Consider the following 21,418-nt stretch of genomic DNA (forward strand, 5'->3'; position numbering starts at 1 on the left):
TCCCTCACTCATTTATTCACTCACTTCCTCCCTCCCTCCCTCCCTCCCTCCCTCCCTCCCTCCCTCCCTCCCTTCCATTCATCCAGTGTTTACTTAGCACTCATTTTAAGCCAAATCTTACCTCAAGTATCCAGGGTCCCTCCCTCCAAGGGCTTTGCATTCTAAAAAAAAAAAAAGGCACTCAATACACAGCTCACCATGCCCTACAGGATGCCAGGAGAGAGGACATCTTGGGACCTCCGAGACGGGGCTGTGCAAACCTACCTCAGCCAGGCTTTCTAGGTGACCCCCCCTCCCCCGCTGGCCAACATGTACAAAGAAGGGGGTGCCCTGTGGTCTCCCCTATTCTGCGATTCTAACATTTCAAGTAAGGTGAGGAAGCTCCTCATGAAATCGTTGCCACCCTAGTGCCCAGGGTCTGCCCTCAACACCCACCATGTCCCCCACCGAGGCCCAGGTCCATTCCCAACTGGCCCAGATGGTAAACAAGCTGAGACGCGGTCAGGGGCAGAGCGCTGGGCCGGCAGGTGGGATGGGGCCTCGCTGTGTCATGTGTGGCTCTGGGGACCTGACCTCCTTCAGCTCGGCTGAAATGCCCTGGGGGACTCGGGAAACCTCAGCTGTCAGGACATTACTATTCTCGTTCTTGTCATGTTGTTACTACAGGGGAAACGGCTTTGGGAGGCGGCATTCATTCAGTGGATGTTTGTTCCCTCCCTGCCTCCCTCAACAAATGTTTATTACTGTGACCTGTGCTCTGTGCTGGGCCCCAGGCCAAGGACCAGATCAGACTAGGTCCTAAAGTCTGGGGAGGGTGGTGAATGGGAATCACCTTGATCACCCGGAAGGCGGTGTTGAGAAGGATGCTGAGGCTGCATCTGGGCCGCCAAAGAGAGTGCTGTGATCAATTAGTAATGTCTGCCACTCTCGCAGGGAGGGGAGCGGCAGCCAATGCGTTTGCCAGTCTTCACTCTGAAAAACAGGAAGGACCTCAGACCGGTGACCCTCTTGAACTTGGGCTGCCTGAACTTGGGCAAGGCACTGACCTACTGCCTGCCTCATTTTACCACCTGGTGAGGCAGGGATGCTGATGTGGCAGAAGGAGCTGCAGCCGGAGGGCCCGGGCTTCCTGTTTTAATCCCCCCCTGCCCTGGCCTTACGGGAGGACTAGAAGTGATCTGCCCCTGTGAGAAAACGCACAGCGCTCGTAAACATGTCGGGAGGAGGGGGGAGACGGGGAGGAAAGACCGGGATCTTGGAGCCGCAGCAGGAGCACGGGAAAGCCAGGTCCCCAGCTGCTCTGCGGACTGTTCCATGTCTGGGCCTCAGCTTCTCCATCTGTACAATGGGGCGGTTGGGGAATGGAATGCCGAGGGGTCTCCCACATCTGATGTCTTGTGATGTCAGCACTGCCGAGGCAGCTGGAGGCTGGGGGAGGAGGTGAGAAAGGGGCGTGGGGCTATGACAGCACCCCAAAGGGAAGCCACCTCTGCCGACTTCTGAGGGTTGTTTAGCCCCACTGCGAGGTCACATCCCAGGCATACCCCCCCCCCCCCCGCTGCCCTAGATGCTATCCCAGAGCCAGGCAGGCAAGAGGGAAGAGAGTGGGCAACACGGGGGGCCCCAGGAAGGGTTAAAGGGGCCGAGAGCCCTGACCAGTGGGAGTCTGGGCTCTGCAGAGGCCCTGGCAGTGACGGCCCCCAGCCCAAGGGCCGGAACTTAGGGACAGTGCGCTGTGGAAGAAGATTCCGGCCAAACCTTGGTGTTCAGCAAAGAGCAGAAGGAGATCAAGGGAAGCCTGCCTGGAATGGCCAGTGGACCCTGAAAACAGACCTCCCAGGACTCCACGAACCTGACTCAGGGGCTCGGGGCACTGAGACGGTGCTACCCACCTCCCTTAAAAATTCCCCGTGGCTCCCGGTTGCCCTTAAGAGGAAGTCCGAACCCCTGACTCTGGGTGAGAGTTAGAGCCTGAGTCTGCGTGCCGTCCTGGCCACTGTCAGCCATGTGACCGCCAACAGTACACCTGACCTCCCTGGGCCTCAGTTTCTTCATCCATCAATGGGGACAATAACAAGACCCATCTAATGGGAGTGTTGGCAGATTCAGTGAGCCTCAGTGCCCGAGACAGGCTTAGCAAGGTGCTGGACACGCTATAACTGTTCAGTAGGCAGGTGGTTACTGTTATGTTTCTACCCGGGGCCCCCTCGCCCAGAAAACCTTGTCCTCTCATGGCACCGGGCCTTTGCTTGTGCTGCGCCCTCGGCCCAGAATATGCCATCCTCTCCTCGCCGCTTTCAGACCCCGGTCAGTCGTGGCTCTGGGAACCACCCTCTTGTCGAGTCGCTCCGCGTGCTCTGTGCCCCTGGAATTCTGTGCACACAGGGCCGAGTGGCAGCCGTCGTGGTGTGGCGTCCTTATTCACCTCCTGTCCGAGTTGGCTGCTTCAGGGAGACTTGTCAGGCAGGGGCGCACTGGCCGATCCGTGTTCTTATCCTCGGTGCCCAGCACGGTGCCTGTCGCACAGTAGGTGTTCCTTGGGGCGGGCTGGATGATGGGAGCGTCCTTCCCCAAGCGGTGAGCGTGCACGGCACACAGCAGGCCCTCCCGCCCCTGCCCTCCTTCCTTATCAAGGAGAAACAGGACGCCTCGGTGCTTCTCTGATGATTCCCGAGGGAGAAGCTTCTGTGAAATGCTGGAGTTTCTAAGTTAGAGCTCAGCAGGAGGGGGGGGCATGGGGGCTCCACGGAGGGTCAGAGGGCCCCTCCCCCCCGCCCACCAGCTGCTGCCCCCAGACCCCTCCCCACCACCCGCCACACTTCTCCTAGCCCCTCCCCTGCCTACCTCCCCTGCCTTCTATTCCCAGCAGATCTCTGATCTCGGGGATTGGGTGAGAAACAGAGAGCAGGGAGGGGGTAGGTGGGCAACAGGTTCCCAGATCCTACAGGAGCTGCTCGGGTCAATGAGGATGTCCCTGTCACAGCCTTGCGAGCAGTCTGCAGTGTGGGGGCAGCCGGGGGTCACCCCAGTCTGCAGTCTGGGGGCCCCCCCTTGTCCCCACGGCTCTCGCTGTGTCCCTGTCTGGCCACTAGGCCTCTTCTCGGTGCGCCAGGTCTCCCTGTCCTGGCAGAGGGACGGCTATGGCCACCGTCTGGGGGGATGCTGTGCTCCCAGCCCCCTGCCCCAGACTGAGGGTCCCTGCAGGGCGCCCCAGTTGAACAGAGTCCAGGGGAGTATTGGGTTCAGCCCTTTCATTTGGCAGATGAGAAAGCTGAGGCCCCACCGGAGGGAACGGGGCGGGTTCAAGGTCATGCGGTAAACCCAGTGTTCTTTTCTATAGCTCGCTGCTCTGCCAGGAGAGGAGAAGACCCGTAGACCTTGGCTCTGACCTGGAGGAAATGGGAACATTTGGACCTTAAGACAGCAGATGGCCATGGTTACGCTGTGGGCAGGCTGTGTGGCCTTGGGCACGTTACCGAACCTCTCTGAGCCTCGTGCCCCGGTGAGGGTTCAGCACGGTGACCACTGTACCATGCCCAGCAGACCTCCTGGCACGTCCAGGAGCTTTCTCACGATGAGGGAGCAGGCAAGCGTCGCCGTGAACAAACGCAACCAACGAAATGTGATCTTCTTGGGACGAGGCCATTCCCCTGCCCTCTGGGAGGCTTTGGCATCGTGTTTGTCTAAACGGCCAGGACATTGACCAATTTCTTAATAAGGGGCTTTACAGAGGCTCCATATTTGGGGTGGATGGTGCGTCGGGGGGATTTGCTGACCAAGCAAGAGTGGTCCCCAAAGCCCAAGAGGGGACCTGGGGCACTGTAGAACTCTGGCCTTCCTGGCTGCAAGCCTCCCTTCCGGGGTGGGGGAGGGCGAGAGGGACTAGTGGGGGACTGAAGGTGAGGGGCGCCCACGGGGCACCCGGGTGGCTCAGTGGGTTAAGCGTCTGACTTCAGCTCAGGTCGTGATCTCGCGGTTCTTGAGTTCGAGTCCCGCGTCGGGCTCTGTGCTGACAGCTCAGAGCCCGGAGCCTGCTTCGGATTCTGTGCCTCCCTCTCTCTCTCTCTGCCCCTCCCCTGCTCGCGGTCTGTCTCTCTCTCCTTCTCAAGAATAAATAAATATTTTATGGGGCGCCTGGGTGGCGCAGTCGGTTAAGCGTCCGACTTCAGCCAGGTCACGATCTCGCAGTCCGGGAGTTCGAGCCTGACGCGGTAGGGATTTCTGATAGGACGAAGTTCTTTTTCTTGGATCTGGTAGCATCACCCAGGCTCCCCGAGCATGTGTGGCACGTCCAATGTGCCACCTGGACTGGCCACCCCTGAGGGCAGGTGCTGAGTCTGTATACTCAGCTTTTTTTTAAAAAAATTGTTTAATGTTTATTTATTTTTGAGAGAGAGAGAGAGAGAGAGAGAGAGACAGAGCGTGAGTCGGGGAGGGGCAGAGAGAGAGGGAGACCCAGAATCCGAAGCAGGCTCCAGGCTCCAGGCTCCGAGCTGTCGGCACAGAGCCCAATGTGGGGCTCGAACTCACGGACCGCAAGATCATGACCTGAGCCAAAGTCGGACGCTTAACCGACTGAGCCACCGGGGCGCCCCTGTGTGCTCAGCTTAGTACCCCGAACCAGGCACAAGGTAGGTGCCCAATGTCTGTCTGTTAAATGAGCGAGCGAGCGAGTGAATGATGGAGTCAGAGCCGAAAAACAACCGGTGACACCTCGTCAAGGACTGTCCCCCATTCGCCCGCTCCCCTTCCGTGTGGGAGCGTCTTCATGATTTTATACCCGAAAGTCCTGGTCGGCGGGGGGGAGGGGGGGGGCCTCTCACCCTGACCGTCTAACTCACCCTCAGGGAATGGCCTCACCCCTTCCCGTTTCCTAGCGGTCTGACCCGGGAGTAGGTGCGCCCACCAGGTCCGTTTGGGTGATGAGGAGGAGGCTTACTCCCTCTCCAGCCTGGATCCCAGAAGGGGCTGTGCTGGGTGGTCTCCCAGGGGCCCAGCCTCCAGGCACCACCTCTGGTGGCCTCCCTGAAGGCCTCTCTAGGGATCTGCTGCAGCCACACCGAGCTGGAGAAAATGAAGCCTTCGTCTCCCACCCCACCCCCAGAAAATCCACCCCCGTGCCTCCTTCTGGCCCAGGGTCCGCTGAACCACCCAGTCCAGAAACCTCCGGGGGCTCCTCCGCCCCTCTGCCTGGACTCCGACCCACCGTGTTCCCCATCGATTGATTTAAAACCATTAGACGATGCTTTCTGTGAGCCAGGAACTGTTCTAAGCACTTTAGAGGTATTTATCCTCAGTGTGAAGTAGGTGCCGTTATGGCCCCATTTTCCGGACCAGAAAACGGAGGCACAGAGGACGAGGGACCGGCCCACCTCCCGTCAGGCTTTCGCTGCTGACTTCTGGGGTGGGGAAGTTCGTTTTTTGCAGGCTTCTTAGGTATTTCCTGCGTCCCAGTCGCCAGGCGCCGTCCAGCCCCCGTGGCTTTGTGCCCACGGGTTCCCTCCCCCCAGGCGCTGGCATGACGGGTGGGGGTGGGGCAGATGGCAGCACGGTGGTCCCTGGTACACTAGAGGCAGCAAGGCCAGGGCCCCTGGATCTGCCGTATGCGACAGTGTGGTCCTGGGCACGTGCGTGGCTTCACGACTCTTCACCACCCTTCTGAGGATGGGGGGCACAAACGATTGTTCCAGAGATTGTAACAAGGAGTAAACCAGCAAATCCACGTCGAGGGCCCCGCAGGGTGGCCAGCGTGCAACTTCGGGTCACTAAAAATCATATCCTCTCCTTTTTCTCCCCCACCTGTCCTTCAAAGCCCGGTTTCCCCAGAAGCCTCTGCCCCCTTTCCAGGGCAGAGTCCCCAGTTACAGGTGTCCCCAGAGCAATTTCTGTGTGTGTCCCTCAGCCTTGGTCATGTGCGCTCTGGCCCCCCCCCCCCCCCCGCCCCTCAGAGCCCCGGGGCAGAGGCGAGACGAGGCCGCTGGGGGAGGCAGAGACTCTGCTTGGAATAGAGCTGGCCTGGGCTCATTCCCTCGTGAGATAAACATTTATTGAGCACCTATTGTGAGCCAGGCCCTGAGGACGAGGCGGGCAGCCTCGGGGAGCCCCACCAGGGGGGGTGAGGGAGAGGCAGACGAGCCAACTGGCCACCTGAGCTCAGTGGCTGTTGGGACTGGGATCAGCGGAGGTAGGGGACTGACCCAGGAGCCTTTGGGAAGAAGTGACATGCAAACCCTGAGCGCGGAGGGAGGCGTGTGGGCGGGGTGCCTTTCAGGCACAGGGGGTGTGAGGCAGGAGTGGCCCTCAGGAGGCAGTGGGTCACGGTCACGGTCACGGGGCGGGCCTCACGTCCTCATTCTCTACGCGGACGCCCAGAGTCCCTCTGCGTGCTAATGCTGACAGAGGTGAACAAAGAGAGATGGTCCTCAACACCATCCCCATTACAATCCAGTGCCAGAGACAGAGCAAATATCCACCAAGTAATCAAATAAATAAACGAGATCGTCGCGGAGGGGAAGAGGGAACGAAGCCACCAAAGCGGGAAGGTGGGGAGATACAGCTAGAGCCACAGCAGCGGCAGTCGGGAGCTGGGACTTTCTCTCGAGGGTGGTGGGAGCCGCGGGGGCCCGGGGCAGGAAGCGGCCTGAGTGGAGGGGCCCTTCTCCATGACCCCTGGGGACATGACGGAGTGGGAGGAAAGACCCCAGGCGGGGCTGGTGGCCGTGGGACTGAGAGAAGAGAACGATCTGGAAAGGGAAGGGACAGGCGTGACGCTTACAGCTGGGGGGCGGGGTGGGGATGAGTCTGACCCCCAATTTCTGGACCGGGCCTTGGGGCGACGATGATGCCCTTTGCCGGCGTGGAGAGCCTAGGGACGCTGATGAGTTCGGCTCTGAGCTTGTCCGGGGGCAGGGGCAGGAGACGGTCTTCGTGGGAAGCATCCAAGACCAGGGCAGAGGTCAAGGGTGCCTTCAGAGGTCAAGGGTGCGGGAGAGCAGCCCACAGGTCCCGCCAGATTCTGCCTCTCTCAAAGGAAGATCCGTGCCCTTTATCGCTTCTGGTGTTTCTGACTCCTCCCAGAGCGTCTGCGACACAAAACACTCTAGAATCTTGAAGACTTTTCCTCTGGGTTTGCGAAGTCCTTCAAAGCGTGCGTTTTTGCTCCCACGTTCCTTCCGCTGGGACGCATGGGTCAAAGGCTCCGATCAGGGAAGGAGAGGGGGGGATCTCTCCTGACCCAGTTGGAAGTGATGCTTGGGGTGGAGAAGGTGGGGTCTTGAGCCACGGTCCTCGTGGGTGCAGGGGGGCAGGAGGAACCTGGTTATTCTCGGTGAGGGGCGTTCCTTACCTCCCGGGGGTGGGAGCTCTGTCGGTTTGGCCCTACCCCTGGGGCTGGGCAGGGACCCAGCTGCGCTCTGTCGCCTGATGGAGAAAGGTGCATGTGTGTGCGTGTGTGTGTGTGTGTGTGTGTGTGAGTGAGAGAGAGAGAGAGAGAGAGAGAGAGAGAGACAGAGCGCCCGCCTGAAACCTAATTGTCCGCTGTCTAATCCGTCAGCCGGAGGACAGCTTGCCAGCCCCTCCCTGGCAGGCTGATAAATGCCGACCGAGGCCCCCCTGCGCCCGAGCTGCCTTAATTGGTATCAGGACGTGCCTGGACTCCACCCTCCCGGCCCCCGCCTTCCTCCCCTCCTGCCGCAGCCTCCAGCCTGCAGGGTTCACTCGCCGCCCAGCCCCGGGAGGAGCCCCAATGAGAAGGGCCCCATTGATGTGGGACCTACTGTGTGCCCAGCCCACACTGACGGGGCCCTCGGCCCGCCCTCGCCCGCCCTCACGCAGCCCTCCGAGCCGCTGCGGGAATCACCGGCCTTGCCTGTCTGCACCCACAGGACCTAGTTCCTGAGCCCGCCGCGTGCCCGGCTCCCCGAGGCTGGACGCTGGGGACGCACCGCAGGCGAGATGTCATTCCCAGACAATTGGCCCGGTAGGGCCCGAGTTAACCCTCTGCCCGTTTGGGGAAGTTCAGAGAGGTTCGGCAACCCACCCGAGATCGCACAGCCTAGCAAAGGAGGCAGAGAGAGCCGGGTTGCCTTCCCAACAATCACACGCTTGGTTCGCAGTGTCGCAGTGTCGTGGGAGTCTGAATCCCTAGGTGCTCGAGTCAGAAGCTCAGATGCCTCGGGGGGCCGAGGGGGTGGGGGTGGGGGACGGGCACGGAGGAAGGCACCTGTTGGGATGAGCACTGGGTGTTGTATGGAAACCAATCTGACAGTAAATTATCTTTAATATAAAAAAATTAAAAAATTAAAATAAAATAAATTAAAAAGTCATCACCGTGAAAAAAAGAAAAAAGGAAAAGAAAAAGACACTCAGATGCCTCCCCCGCTCAGGTCATGATCCTGGGGTCCTGGGGTCCAGCCCTGTATCAGGCTCTGTGCCGAACATGGAAACCTGCTTGGATTTCTCTCTCTCTCTCCCCCTCTGCCCCTCTCCTGGGTTCATTCTCTCTCTCTCTCTCTCTCTCTCTCAAAAAACAAAAAAACAGGGGCGCCTGGGTGGCTCAGTCGGTTAGGCGGCCGACTTCGGCTCAGGTCATGATCTCACGGTCTGTGGGTTCGAGCCCCACGTCCGGCTCTGTGCCGACAGCTCGGAGCCCGGAGCCTGCCTCGGATTCTGTGTCTCCCTCTCTCTCTGCCCCTCCCCTGCTTTTTCTCTGTCTCTTTCTTAAATAATAAACATTAAGAAAGATCTTTTTTAATTAAAAAAAACCCAAATGTGTTAAGAATTTGAAGACGATGACCATAGACCGTTAAACCAAGCTGGGTCCCCGAGCCCCTGGTAGGTTGCTCTCCCACGAAGCCAGCCCTGCTGCTGGGGGACTCTGCAGGGACAGTCAGACCAGTGATCCCACGCCCTGATCCTGACCTGGCCCCCATCCCTTGGCTGGGATCCTGAAATGAATAAAGGGCCTGCAAACCTAAAGTTCTTTTGTAAGATAATGGTAAATTCATGTGGAAGCAACACCTGACCTCCATTGACAGGAAGCTATTTATAGTTTTATTTATTCCCCTTGATGTGAACATTTGTACACAAATGTTGGAAAGCAGCTCTGTGCTAGAAAGGGGACTCACCGACAAGACCCGGGGAGATGTGAGGTCAGGCCACAGAGCAGTTTACTTTTTCTTTTTTTTTTTCTGTTAAAGATTTTATTTTTAAGCCATCTCTCCACCCAACACGGGGCTCGAACTCACAACCCCAAGATCAAGAGTCGCACGCTCCACCAACTGAGCCAGCCAGCAGGGCGGTTTCCTTAAAAAGAGAAGAGAAAAGAGCTTTATTGATTACACCTGTAATATATGCGCATCACCATAAGAAAATTAACACAAAAGAAGAAAGTATCAACAACCTGAAATCTACCCCCTCCAGAGTAACTAGTGTGACTACCCTCCCTTCCAGATTTTTCTAGAGATATCCTTTTTTTTCCCCCAGATATGGGCTTCACCACCTAGTGTTTTGCAACCTGCATTTTTCCCCGTCACTGAACAGTAGCTGTGGCCCTCTTTCCACATCTGCATCATCGTTTTTCAGGGAGATAGGCGAGCCCACGGTAAACACGTTCCGTAAGCAGCTCAAAAAATCCCCTTATCGGACGCTTGTTTGATTGCGGTGTTTTCATTAATGTGTCCATCCCCAAGATGGCATCCTTGTACACACACCGGCCTATTTCTTTTTTTTTTTTTTAATTTTTTTAATGTTTATTTTTGAGACAGAGGGAGACAGAGTGCGGGTGGGGGAGGGGCAGGGAGAGAGGGAGAAGCAGGCTCCGGGCTCCGAGCTGTCGGCACAGAGCCCGACCTGGGGCTCGAACCCGCGGACCGTGAGATCGTGACCTGAGCCGAAGTCGGCCGCTTAACGGACTGAGCCACCCAGGCGCCCCTACACCAGCCTATTTCTTTAGGTCAGGTCCGCAGATGTGGAACCTCTGAGTCCTCGCGAGGTGGGGACATCTATCACGTTGTAGATGTTGCCAGATCACCAACACCATATTCCCTGCCCCCTCCCCCCCCCCCCCCCCGCCCCCGCCGTCTCTCCCAAAGTGTCACTCTCTGATTATTAGGAAGAGGGACCCATTCAGGCCAGGCAGAGGCTCCTGCCAGGGCTGTCGGCCCCAAGCCCTGCAGGGAACGCAGGGAGCCAGGAGGGGTGCCCCATCAGCACGGCCATCGGGGTCCTTTGGCTACCTTTGAATGGCTGTCTCTCCTGGCCTCTCCCCTGCACTCACTGTCCCCAGCCCCCATGGAGGCCCACTGGCTGCCACCCCCAGCGGGCCTCTGGTTCTCTCAGATGGGGATAAAGGCTGGACCCCAGGCCCCATCATACCCTAATCACTTGAGCTGTCTCCTGATTTGCATGTCCTTAAGGCGCCTTGATTAATAGCCCTTTCTAGGATCTTCTCTGCTCCAACCACGAGGGCTCTGATTGCAAAGTGGCCTCAACTCCTTTAAAAATAAGATAAATCCTCCCTAACGCAAGTGGAGCCCATGTTTCCCCGAACAACAAGAGTTCGGGAGGTGCCTCTCAGGAGCGTGGAAACGCTGGAAACTTCTGGAAGGAATCAGGCCATTTCTCCACCCGGCAGGCCAAAGCCTTTTCTCGGCACTGACAGGAACTCCCACGGCCCTTGCGGGGAGTAGACGACACCTTCCCTGTTACAGAAAGGAAACAGGCCCAGAAAGGGCAAGCTATCTGCCCAAGGTCACCTAGCCAAGGAGTTTTCGGCTCCGCTCGGGTTTGAACTCAACACTGTCTGATGCCAGCCAGACCTTAGCGGGCACTCTTGGCTGCCTGGTTAGAAGCGGGCTGGGCCAGGTGCTGGGGCTGGCGGAGGAGGGTGCGCGCTGGAAGAAGGACCCCAAGAAAAGAACCAAATACCCCTCTGCTGTTGCCCACTTGATATGGTTTCACGCCTGGCGGGGGGGGGGGGGCATTGGGACGGGGTGGGCGGGGTCTCGGGGTACCAGTCGTGGGACCTTTCTGGCAGGAGGCAGAGACCCGGGGGCACGCCCGCAGGGGGTACCTGTACATTTCCCGTGCATTTCCTGTGCGCGGGCTTGTCCTCGCAGCAATCTGGCCCGTTTCCCGCGCGATCCGATCCGGGCACACAGCCCGGGAATTCTGCTCGCTCTCTGCTGCCTGGAGCGCTCTCCCGGGGTCCGTGTGGGCAGGCTGGTCCCCGGGGCGGCAGGGCACGGCGACCTGGCTAGACTCTGCCCAGCCCTCCCCTTGGCCACTGAACAAGGCCCTCTCATGCCTGCGGCCCCTCTTCCTGCTCCGCGCCGGGGCAGGGCCTCGGTAGCAGTCAGGTTTAAAATGCTGTGAGTGTAGCGAGCACAGCGCTGGCCTTTTATCTCCTTGGTTGAGCAGTTTCTCAACCCGCTGCTTCCCCATCACTGTCCCCGGGGTCGTCTCTCTTCTGCCGGGCGGGGCGTCGGGACCTCCTGGGCGTTTTGCAGGGCCCGTGGGAGTTGGGGGGGCCTGGGGTCTACGAGTTCCTGCTATCTCTGGCCAGCTCAGGGTTTGCTGGGCTGGGTGTGGCTGTCCCCGGCAGGGACCCGCCGAGCCACTGGGCCTTGGAGGCCCGCACACAGGCCCTCGCTGGTCCCCCGCCCCCAACACGGTGTGCTCCCGGCTACGCCATCCTGGGGAGCTGTAACAAGCTGTCCCCACTCCTTTGGAGACACCTCCACGGGGTGGCGAGCGGGGAGCAGGAGGCACAGGGCAGGCTGAGGATGTTCTCGAGGGCCAGGCCCTTGGGGACCCAAGTGCAGGCACCCGGACCGATGGCATCTGGCCCAACCCCCACCACCGACCCCACCCCCCTCCCCTGCTGCTACTGGCTCCCAGCAGGGGTAGCCCCTCCTCTCTCCTCTTCTTCTCCCAGCTGGGCCTGGGTGTATGAGGGAGTTGAGGGATTCTTGGGCACATTCCCAAAGCTTTCGGGTTTCAGCAACCAATACAATTTCCAAAGAAAACTTGGAGGATTGATGGGGTGATGCCAGTTTTCAATTTTGCCAGGGAAGGATGTTAATGAGAACAGACAAAACAAAGAAACACACACATTAAAAAATCTCATCACCAGGGCGCCTGGCTGGCTCGGTCGGGTAGGGCAGGCAACTCTGGATCTCAGGGTCATGAGTTCGAGCCCCGTGTTGGGTGTAGGGATTTCAAATAAATAAACGTTATACATCCTATCCTCAACTATCATTTCAGTTCATGAAATAAATTATTCTTTTTTTTTTTTTACTTACATTTATTTATTTATTTTTGAGAGACAGAGCACAAGTGGGGGAGGGGCAGAGAGAGAAGGAGACACAGAATCCGAGGCAGGTTCCAGGCTCCGAGCTGTCAGCACAGGGCCCGACGCGGGGCTCGAACCCCCAAACTGTGAGATCATGACCTGAGCCGAAGTCGGATGCCCAACCGACTGAGCCACCCAGGCGCCCTGAAATAAATTATGTTTTAAAACCCCAAAGGTACGAAGGACATAATCTTAGGATGAAAGAACGTCCTCCCCCCCAAAGGAGCATTTGGAAACTTCACAAATGTTTCTTATGCTTTAAGACCTAGGACAGATTTGGGGCACCTGGGTGGCTCAGTCTGTTAAGCGTCTGACTTTGGCTCAGGTCATGCTCTCATGGTTCATGAGTTTGAGCCCTGCATCAGGCTCTGTGCTGACAGCCTGGAGCCTGGATCCTGCTTTGGATTCTGTGTCTCCCTCCCTTTCCCCCTCTCTCTCTCTCTCTCTCCTTCAAAAATAAATAAACATTAAAACTTTTTTTTTTGAAAGACCTAGGATAGGTTTACCATAGCCAAACACCCAGCACTGGTCCCTGATGTGATACTTGGGAACATCTCATGGTCCCAAGATGGCTGCTCCACCTCTGGCCATCGCGTCCACATTCCAGGCAGGAGGAAGGAGGCAGCGTGAAGTATATTTTCCTGGAAACCTTTGCCTTTTAACTCGGGCAGGGAAACCCTCCCTAGGATCTTCTGCCTTCTTTTCATTTGCAAGAACTGGGTCACATGCCCACCCATAGCTACAAGGGAGACTGACAAATTGAGTATTCTAATTTTCCGGACTCTATGGTGGAGGAAGGCCAGAAGGAAGAGGGCTGGAATAAGCATTTGCCTATGTAGTTTTCATTTCATTTTATCCCTCCCTCAAGTCTGTGTGGACTCTTAGGACTGCCTGTGACCTCCAGGTCCTTGAGCTTCAGCGGGCAAAGCCCAGTTCAGCCTGCAATCCCAGGTTCCTTCATTGATCCAGACCAGTCCCTAATTCAGGGACACCAGCGTCGTTCCTGCCTGTTTTGGGGTTTCTGGATTGAAGAGCACCCCAAAACAAAGCCTATTTTCAGAGCAAGACGCCCAGACAGAGTTGCCACATAAAACATAGGACATCTGGGGGCGCCTGGGTGGCTCCGTTGGTTAAACGTCTGACGCTTGGTTTCAGCTCAGGTCACGATCTCACGGTTCATGAGTTTGAGCCTCGTGTCGGGCTCTGTGCTGACTGTGCGGAGCCTGCTCGGGCTTCTCTCTCTCTCTCTCCCTCTCTCCCTCTCTCCCTGTCCCTCTCCTGCTCGTGCTCTCATTCAAAATAAATAAATACATAAGTAAATTAAAAAAAAATAGGGCATCTCGTTAAATGTGAATTTCAGATTGATGATGAATTATTGCTCGGGATAGACTTCAGCTAAAACGTTCACCGTCTATCCAAAGCACACATTTAGCTGAGTGTCCTGTATTTTTATTTGTTACATCTGGCACCCTAACCTCCAGAGTCTCCGTCTACGGCTGGGAGGTGCAAGGTCTAAAACTACCCTGCTGTGCGGCTTCCAGAAGCTCATCTCCCCTCTCTGGGTTTCCCAGTCCCCATCTCTGGATGGAGGTGGCTTGAAGTTCCCACCCCACCCCCACCCCGTGTCCACCGTCCCCCTCCCCCGCCCCGGCGGGGCCAGATCACTGTGAGCCCAGGCAGCTTCCAATGATGAAGGAGCCACAACACAGTCCACTTTGTCCTTGGTGTTTTTATTAGCACTGCCCTACCGTGTAGCCTAATCGTCTTGCGCGTAAGGAGCAAACGGGGATTCGGTGCCAGCTCTGCCTTCAGGGGCACAATGGAGTGAAATGGGTTTGAATCCTGACTCTGGGGGAGACCTTGGGGAGGTCACTTCCCCATCGGAGCCTCAGCTTGTCTTCATCCATAAAACGGGTACGTTTGCCGGGAGGATTCCACTAGGCGAGCATACCGAGCACAGAGCTGGGCTCCGTTGCTACTCTCTGTAAACTGTCTACCCCCGCCTGTCTCCCGGGGAGGCACCAGCCTCAAGGGGTGTGGGCAGGGGAGGGTGTGCAGGGGTGCCTCACTTTTTTTTTTAAAAGAGGATATCTTTTCTAGGTCATCTCTACACCCAGCCTGGGGCTCGAACTCACAACCCCAAGACCCAGAGTCACATGCCCCACCGACTGAGCCAGCCAGGTGCCCCTAGGGGTGCCTTACTTTCGCAGAGCAGACCTGGAAACCAGCCTCACCCTCCATGGATCTTCTTCCCCTGCCCCCCCCCAGAGCTGGGTGTGGTTTCAGAAGTCCCCAGCGGTGCCCCCGCGGGGCTGTGCCCACCTTCTGCTTTGCTGGGAGCTGGTGCGACCTGGCCAGCGGGCACCGGGAGGGAGACCTTGCTTTGACACCTCACGTCAGTTGTCAGCTCCCCACGAATGACTGCTGGGGGGGGGGGGGGACGGGTGGAGCCCCTCTCCCTGGCACCTGGGCATACCTGCTCGCCAGGCCATCGGCACTGTCTAGACTGCGGGGGAGCAGGCCATCAGCCAGAAAGCCAGAGAGTCACTCGGCGTTGTCTGTGAGCAGGGATGGCGCTCACAGAATCGGGGGGGGGGCTTTCTGTCCCACCCCCACACCCCTCAGACCTGATGGTGAGCCCTGACTGTCCCTCTTTCCAGCTGTGCGACGCCCCGTCGGACCCCATCTTTCAGCTCTGTGAAAGGGAGGGGTTACGGCCTCCTCCTGGACCACCCCCCACCCCCACCCCGCTCTGCCCGGCACCTGCTGGGTGCACAGCCCCAGTGGCCGTGGGGAGGCCTGTCCTGTACAAGCCGCTCATTTTCCAGATGGGGAATCCAACCCCCCCCCCCCCCCCGAATGAGAGCCACCCAGAGGTGGTCTGGCCCCGCGGCAGCCAGAACTCCAGGCAGCAGGGCCTCTGGGGACCCCGCAGCAGTGCTCGCAGATTCTGAGCAGGAAGGAGGAAGAAGAGGCAGCTGGAGCCACGGGGGGCGGGGCGGGGTCGGGAGGGAGGGCAGAGGAGAGAGCAGTCAAGGAGAGGGGGTCCCCCGGCACTCGGCCACGCAAAGCCCGCAGCCCCTGCAAACTCAGACCCCGGAGGAAGCCTCTGCAGGGAGGGGGGGGCTACCCCTCCCCTGCGCCTTCCCCCCACCCCCTTCCCCAGCTTTGCGGCTCCGCCGGGAGAACAGGCAGACAGCTCCGGGCTAGGAGCGTGCGTGTGCCTTGTGCTGTGTGCACAGGTCCGTGCGTACGTGCCTTTGTGCACATGTGCGCGTGTTTCGTGTGCATTCGTGCGTGTGTGCGCACACGTGCGTGTGCGCGCGGGTGCCTTTGCGCACACGCGCGCGTCTGTGCTGGTGTGTGTGTGTGTGTGTGCGCCCGTGTGCACGTGTGCGCGCCCGTGCGCGGTGTGCAGGCGCGAGGAGGGGGGCCGCCGAGGCTCGGGAGGGGATTTTAAGCTGCTTTCGCGCTGCCGGCGTGAGCGCTCCTGATAAACCGCCCGAGAGCCCCGAGCAGGAGCGCTGGCGGCGGCGGGAGGCTGCGTATCAGAGCTCCTGGCAGGCTCGCAAAAAGCTGTCCCCGGCCCTGCGAGCCGCTCTATCAGCCCACGGAGGGAGGGCGGGGGAGGAGGGAGGGAGGGAGGGAGGGAAAAAGTATTTGCTTCAGCCCTTAATCACGGAATTTGAAATCCCAGCGAGTCGGTGCCATTTATTTTCAGAGGCTGTCAAGGCTGGTTTCAGCATTTAAAAGAAAGGAGGATAAAAAATATTTGCATTTCTCTCTCCCTCTCGCCTGCCGGCTCGCTGGGCTCTCTCTCCTTCTCTCCCCCTCGCTCCTCCGCGGCCCCGCAGCCGAGCCGGGGCTGTGTGTCGGGGAAGGAATGGCCGAGAATTTTCAGGGCGCTGTGCGCGGTGGTGGGGTGGGTGGGGCCCCAGTCGGAGGAGAGGGTGTCGGCTTGATGCTGGGGGGGGGGGTGGAAGTGGAGAGCCGGGGTGAGCCAGAGCTGCTGGATTGGGGGTGCTGGGGGCCGTCTGCAGGGCTCTCCTCAGCACCCCAGGAAAGAGCCCTGCCCCCCAAATTTGCCCCAGCCCCGGGAGACCCCACCAGCTCCTCTTGGCTTCTGGGGTGGAGATCTAGGACGTCGGGGCTGTGAGAGAAGCTAGGGCAACCCCCTCCCTGCACAGATAGGGAAACCGAGGCTTGGAAACCCAGAGTGGCACGGCCAAGGTCACCCTGGCAAAACCAGGACAAGGAGGGAAGCTAACTGTGCGTCACGTATGCGTTCCATGCCAAGCGCCGTGCAGACGCCGGAGGCAGCACTGGACGCGGGTCGGTGCTGGCGACGAGGGCTTTGCAATGAGATGGACCCAAACGCCGCTCATGGGAGGGCTGGAGCGCAGGTCATGACACTGGCCAGCATGGTGACCTTGGCCACCGTCCCCGGTCCGACCTTCAGTTGGAGCCCAGGGTGCCTCCTTCCGGGACCAAACCAGCATATGCACTGCACCACACTGGGCATGTGGGAGCATCTCCATCACCGGGGGTTGCCTTCAAGAACCACCCACCTGCCAAGCCTGGTGTCTCTGTGGCTCTGTGGGGAGCTATGACTTAGGGTTCAGCGGCCAGACCATCCTTTCCCCGAAGAGGCAGGCTGGGGCACGGACCCCTGGGTGGCTGCTCCCACGGCCCCTCCCTGAGCCTGTGTCCTTGCTGGTAAAATGAGAAAAGTCATCCAGCTACTATTGGGGTTCAATGAGTTCGCGTATGGGGAGCGCGTGCTGGGGCCCCGCCCCCGCCACGGAGGTTCTTACTTTTATCATTGTGGTTCCGGGTCCACCTGTCCCAGACTCCAGGCCACTCAAGGCCAAGACCCCGCGGTTCATCTCTGAATGCCCCTTGGTCCCAACCTAGGGGAGCAATGTTAAAAGCCCAGGGTAGGGCCCTGCTGGGAAAGGTGGAAAGGAAGGTCTCAGGTGGGGAGGAAGGCAGCCCAGCCCTGAAGAGGAAGCTGTCCACTCTTGCCCCGAGGGAGGAAGCAGAGACTCGGGATATCACCCTCCCTCCCCACCCCTGCCACCTTTGCTTATTTGCTTAATGACAAAAATAAAACCTCTCCATCGTTACAATACAGAAGGTATAAGGAAAATAGTGTAACCTTACCTCTTTCCCAACACCTGGCCGTTCTACCCCCCAGATAATCACAGCAGTCAAGTGTTTAACACAAAGTCTTCCAGATTTTTCTGTCCCTGCAAGCACATAGAAATGTTTTGTAGAAGTCGGGCAATGCTACGTATCCTGTTTGGCCATTTATTTTCTTTTGCACACCATGGTCTCCTTCCCAAGCTCTTTCTCGCGTGGGGACCTGCACACCGTCATCCCGTCCCCAGTGGCTGGGCATCGAGGTGGTGTCCAGGCTTTTGCCCTCTCGGGGCCGCAGAGAGCAGCTGGCCTTTTACAGCAGGCGCTGTTCCTGGGATCAAGAAGGGCTGCTGACCTGGGGCACCTGGGTGGCTCAGTCGGTGAGGCATCCAGCTTCGGCCCAGGTCATGATCTCGCGGTTCGCGAGCTCGAGCCCCACCTTGGGCTCTGCACTGACAGCGTGGAGTCTGCTCGGGATTCTCTGTCTCTCTTTCTCTCTGCCCTTCCCCCTGTAGCGCTCACTGGCTCTGAAAAAATAAAAATAAAAAAAAAAAAGAAGAAGAAGAAAGGCCGCTGAACTGAACGCTGAATGACAGGGAAAAGCTGGCGGCCAAGGGCGCTCCATTTTCTACAGGGAGAGGCTGAGTAGGGCCCTGCTAGGACCAGGGCAGGGGGGAAGTGGCCTCAGAGGAAGCAGGGCCCCAGCCGTCATCCATACAGCGGAAGAAAGCCTGGGCATGTCAAGGCCTGGAGACAGGACCAAGCCCAGGCTGCCCCCAGTCCTGTCCCCCTTTTGCACCTTCCGTGGTCCCTGGGCTCTGCCTCTTTTTCCTCTCCAAACCGCCTCCAGGTACGAGAGGGGGACCCCAGACCTCATGTCGACAGATGGAGCCTCAGTCAGCAGGGAGGTGGTGCTAGGAAGCCCGGAGCTCTGTCCTGAGCGAGGTGGGGCTTTGGTTCTCAGTTTTGTGGTTTGTGCACCACCCCCCGGGAACATTCGCCGTGCGGTTTGGGGAGACAGCCGACGGTGACCGCGACAGCTCCATCAGTTTCAAGCTCTGAGACCTCGGAGCCTCAGCGTCCCCACCATTTAAATGGGGACAATAACAACAACAAAATAAATAAAATAAAATAAAATAAAATAAAATAAAATAAATAATAAAACAAACAAATAAATAAAAATGGGGACAACAACAGCACCTGTTTCACAGGATGGTCCTGAGGACTCAGGGAGGGGTCTGCGCAAAGCCTTCGGCAGGTTCCCTGACACGCAAGGTCTCGTGAAGTTTTGCTATTGCTTTATTTATTTATTTATTTATTTATTTATAATTTATATCCAAGTTCTTAGCATATAGCGCAATAATGATTTCAGGAGTAGAATCCAATGATTCATGCCCTACGTATAACACCCAGTGCTCATCCCAACAAGTGCCCCCCTTAATGCCCCTTGCCCATCTGGCCCATCCCCCCCACCCACAATCCCTCCAGCCACCCTCGGTTTGTTCTCCATATTTAAGAGTCTCTTCTGTTTTGTCCCCCTCCCTGTTTCTATATTATTTTTGCTTCCCTTCCCTTATGTTCATCTGTTTTGTCTCTTAAAGTCCTCATATGAGTAAAGTCATAAGATTTTTGTCTTTCTCTGACTAATTTCTCTTCGCACAATACCCTCCAGTTCCAGCCACATAGTTGCAAATGGCAAGATTTCATTCTTTTTCTTGGCCGAGTAATACTCCATTGTATATATAGACCACCTCTTCTTATCCATTCATCCATCGATGGACATTCGGGCTCTTTCCATCCTTTGGCTATCATCGAGAGTGCTGCTATAAACACGGGGGAGCATGCGTCCCTTCGAAACAGCACACCTGTCTCCCTTGGATAAATGCCTAGTAGTGCAATTCCTGGGTCGTAGGGTAGTTCTCTTTTTAGTTTTTTGAGGAACCTCCATCCTGTTTTCCTGAGTGGCTGCCCCAGCTTGCATTCCCACCAACAATGCAAAGGAGACCCTCTTTCTCCTCATCCTCGCCAACATCTGTTGTTGCCTGAGTTGTTAATGTTCGCCATTCTGACAGGGGTCAGGTGGCATCTCATTGTGGTTTTGATTTGCATTTCCCTGAGGATGAGTGATGTTGAGCATTTTTTCATGTGTCGGTTGGCCACCTGGATGTCTTCTTTGGAGAAGTGTCTGTTCATGTCTTTTGCCCATTTCTTTTTTTTTTTTTTATTTTAAATTTTTTTTTTCAACGTTTTTATTTATTTTTTTGGGACAGAGAGAGACAGAGCATGAACGGGGGAGGGGCAGAGAGAGAGGGAGACACAGAATCGGAAACAGGCTCCAGGCTCTGAGCCGTCAGCCCAGAGCCTGACGTGGGGCTCGAACTCACGGACCGTGAGATCGTGACCTGGCTGAAGTCGGACGCTTAACCGACTGCGCCACCCAGGCGCCCCGTCTTTTGCCCATTTCTTCACTGGGTTATTTGTTTCATTTTATTCCTTTTTAAACCACTATTCCTAATAACGGCATTTTCAAAAATCTAAGGTCGTTAAAGACCTTCTCCAAGCTTGGTCTCAAAACCAGGGAAAAGCCCATGGTGTGTGTGGCCGTGTGGGATGTGCGTGTGGGTTATGTGTGTGAACGCAGTATGTGGTGTGTGTTGTATTTATGTGTGTGATGGGCACAGAACGTGTGAATGTGCTGTGTGGTGTGTGTGTGTGTCCTGTGTATGTTGGGGGTGCCCTTGTCACACCATCCTCTGTGCCCCCCGCCCCTGCCAGGTGCTCTCTCCCACTATCTCGGCCCCTGGCCCATGTCCTTGCCCCCAAGAATCACTGTGACACCTCCGTCTTCCCCGTCCCGAAAGGACAGGCCTGTCAATCTGGGTGACCTGGGAAAGCCCAAGGACAGCCCCAGAAGAGACTCCGTTCTCTAAGCAGCTCCCCAGGCGACCCCACCCCACAGCCCCCTTGAACGCAGGGCCCCTGTGGGCCTCGCGTTCAGGCCTCATCTACTTCCTCCAGCAGGGTTTGGGTCCTGGGTCCCTCACCACTGGCTGTGGGAAGTTGCTGTAACCTCTCTGGGCCCCGGTCCCCCCGTCTGCAAAACAAGGACAATAATTATAAGGTCATAAGATCGTTTTAGCTCCTCCTTCCCTCCCCTATACAAGCAAAGGAACAAGCAAGCAGACCAGAAAATTCTCAAGCCGCCGGGCACCCGGAGCGGGAAGGAACTTCTGCAGAGGGTGATCCGCAGAGGACACAGCACACGGGCTTCCAGAATGGAGCTTGTCCAGCTCTCCTTCCTTCCCAGAGGAGCAGTTCATTCATGGCGACCCCCGCCCCGCCTCAGCCCTCTGGGGCTCTGGCAGGATTCCTAGATGTGCAGGGTAGGGTGGGCGGGGCAGAGTAGGACGGGAAGGGAGGGTGGGGGCTCCCCAGGGAACAGGCTCTCCCAACACCCTGGCAGGGGCTAAGACCTCATAGGTGTGTCGACCCTCAGGGTGTTGCAAAATATGTCCACAGATTGTTTATGTAGTGAGAAAATGAGCGAGTCTCTTCCCTCTCGAGTTTTCTTATCTGGAAAATGGGGCTATGATAACGCACCCATGAGCTAAGGATGTGAAGCTGTTGGCACAAAGCCCCACACGTAGTCAATCTTTTTTATATATTATTTTTTTTTTGAGAGGGGGGTGGAGAGAACGCAAGCAGGGGAGGCACCGAGGGACAGGGAGAGAGAGAATCTCAAGCGGGCTCAGCGCAGAGCCCAACGCAGAGCCGGGTGCGGGGCTCGATCCCGCGACCCTGGGATCCTGACGTGAGCTGAAATCAAGAGTCGGACCCTCAACCGACTGAGCCCCCCCAGGCGCCCACCACATACAGGTCAATCTTAACCAGGGTTAACTATGGTGCCATTGTTCCCAGTAAGTC

At 57.4% G+C, this 21,418-nt stretch overlaps 1 long non-coding RNA gene across 1 annotated transcript; it reads right to left on the reverse strand.

Annotated features, from left to right (window-relative positions):
• Nucleotides 1–16,898: 16,898 nt before the first annotated feature.
• LOC124527058 (uncharacterized) lies at nucleotides 16,899–17,604 on the reverse strand. The gene is made up of 3 exons (XR_006965795.1): nucleotides 17,516–17,604; nucleotides 17,167–17,262; nucleotides 16,899–17,065 (listed from the first exon to the last, which is right to left on the reverse strand). It is a non-coding gene; the product is annotated as an uncharacterized LOC124527058 (long non-coding RNA).
• Between the last annotated feature and the right edge of the window lie 3,814 nt (nucleotides 17,605–21,418).

Source organism: Lynx rufus, unplaced genomic scaffold (genome assembly GCF_022079265.1).
Source record: "Lynx rufus isolate CCGP_SWC_20201006 ecotype Redwood Valley unplaced genomic scaffold, mLynRuf1.p SCAF_10, whole genome shotgun sequence".
NCBI lineage: Eukaryota > Metazoa > Chordata > Mammalia > Carnivora > Felidae > Lynx > Lynx rufus.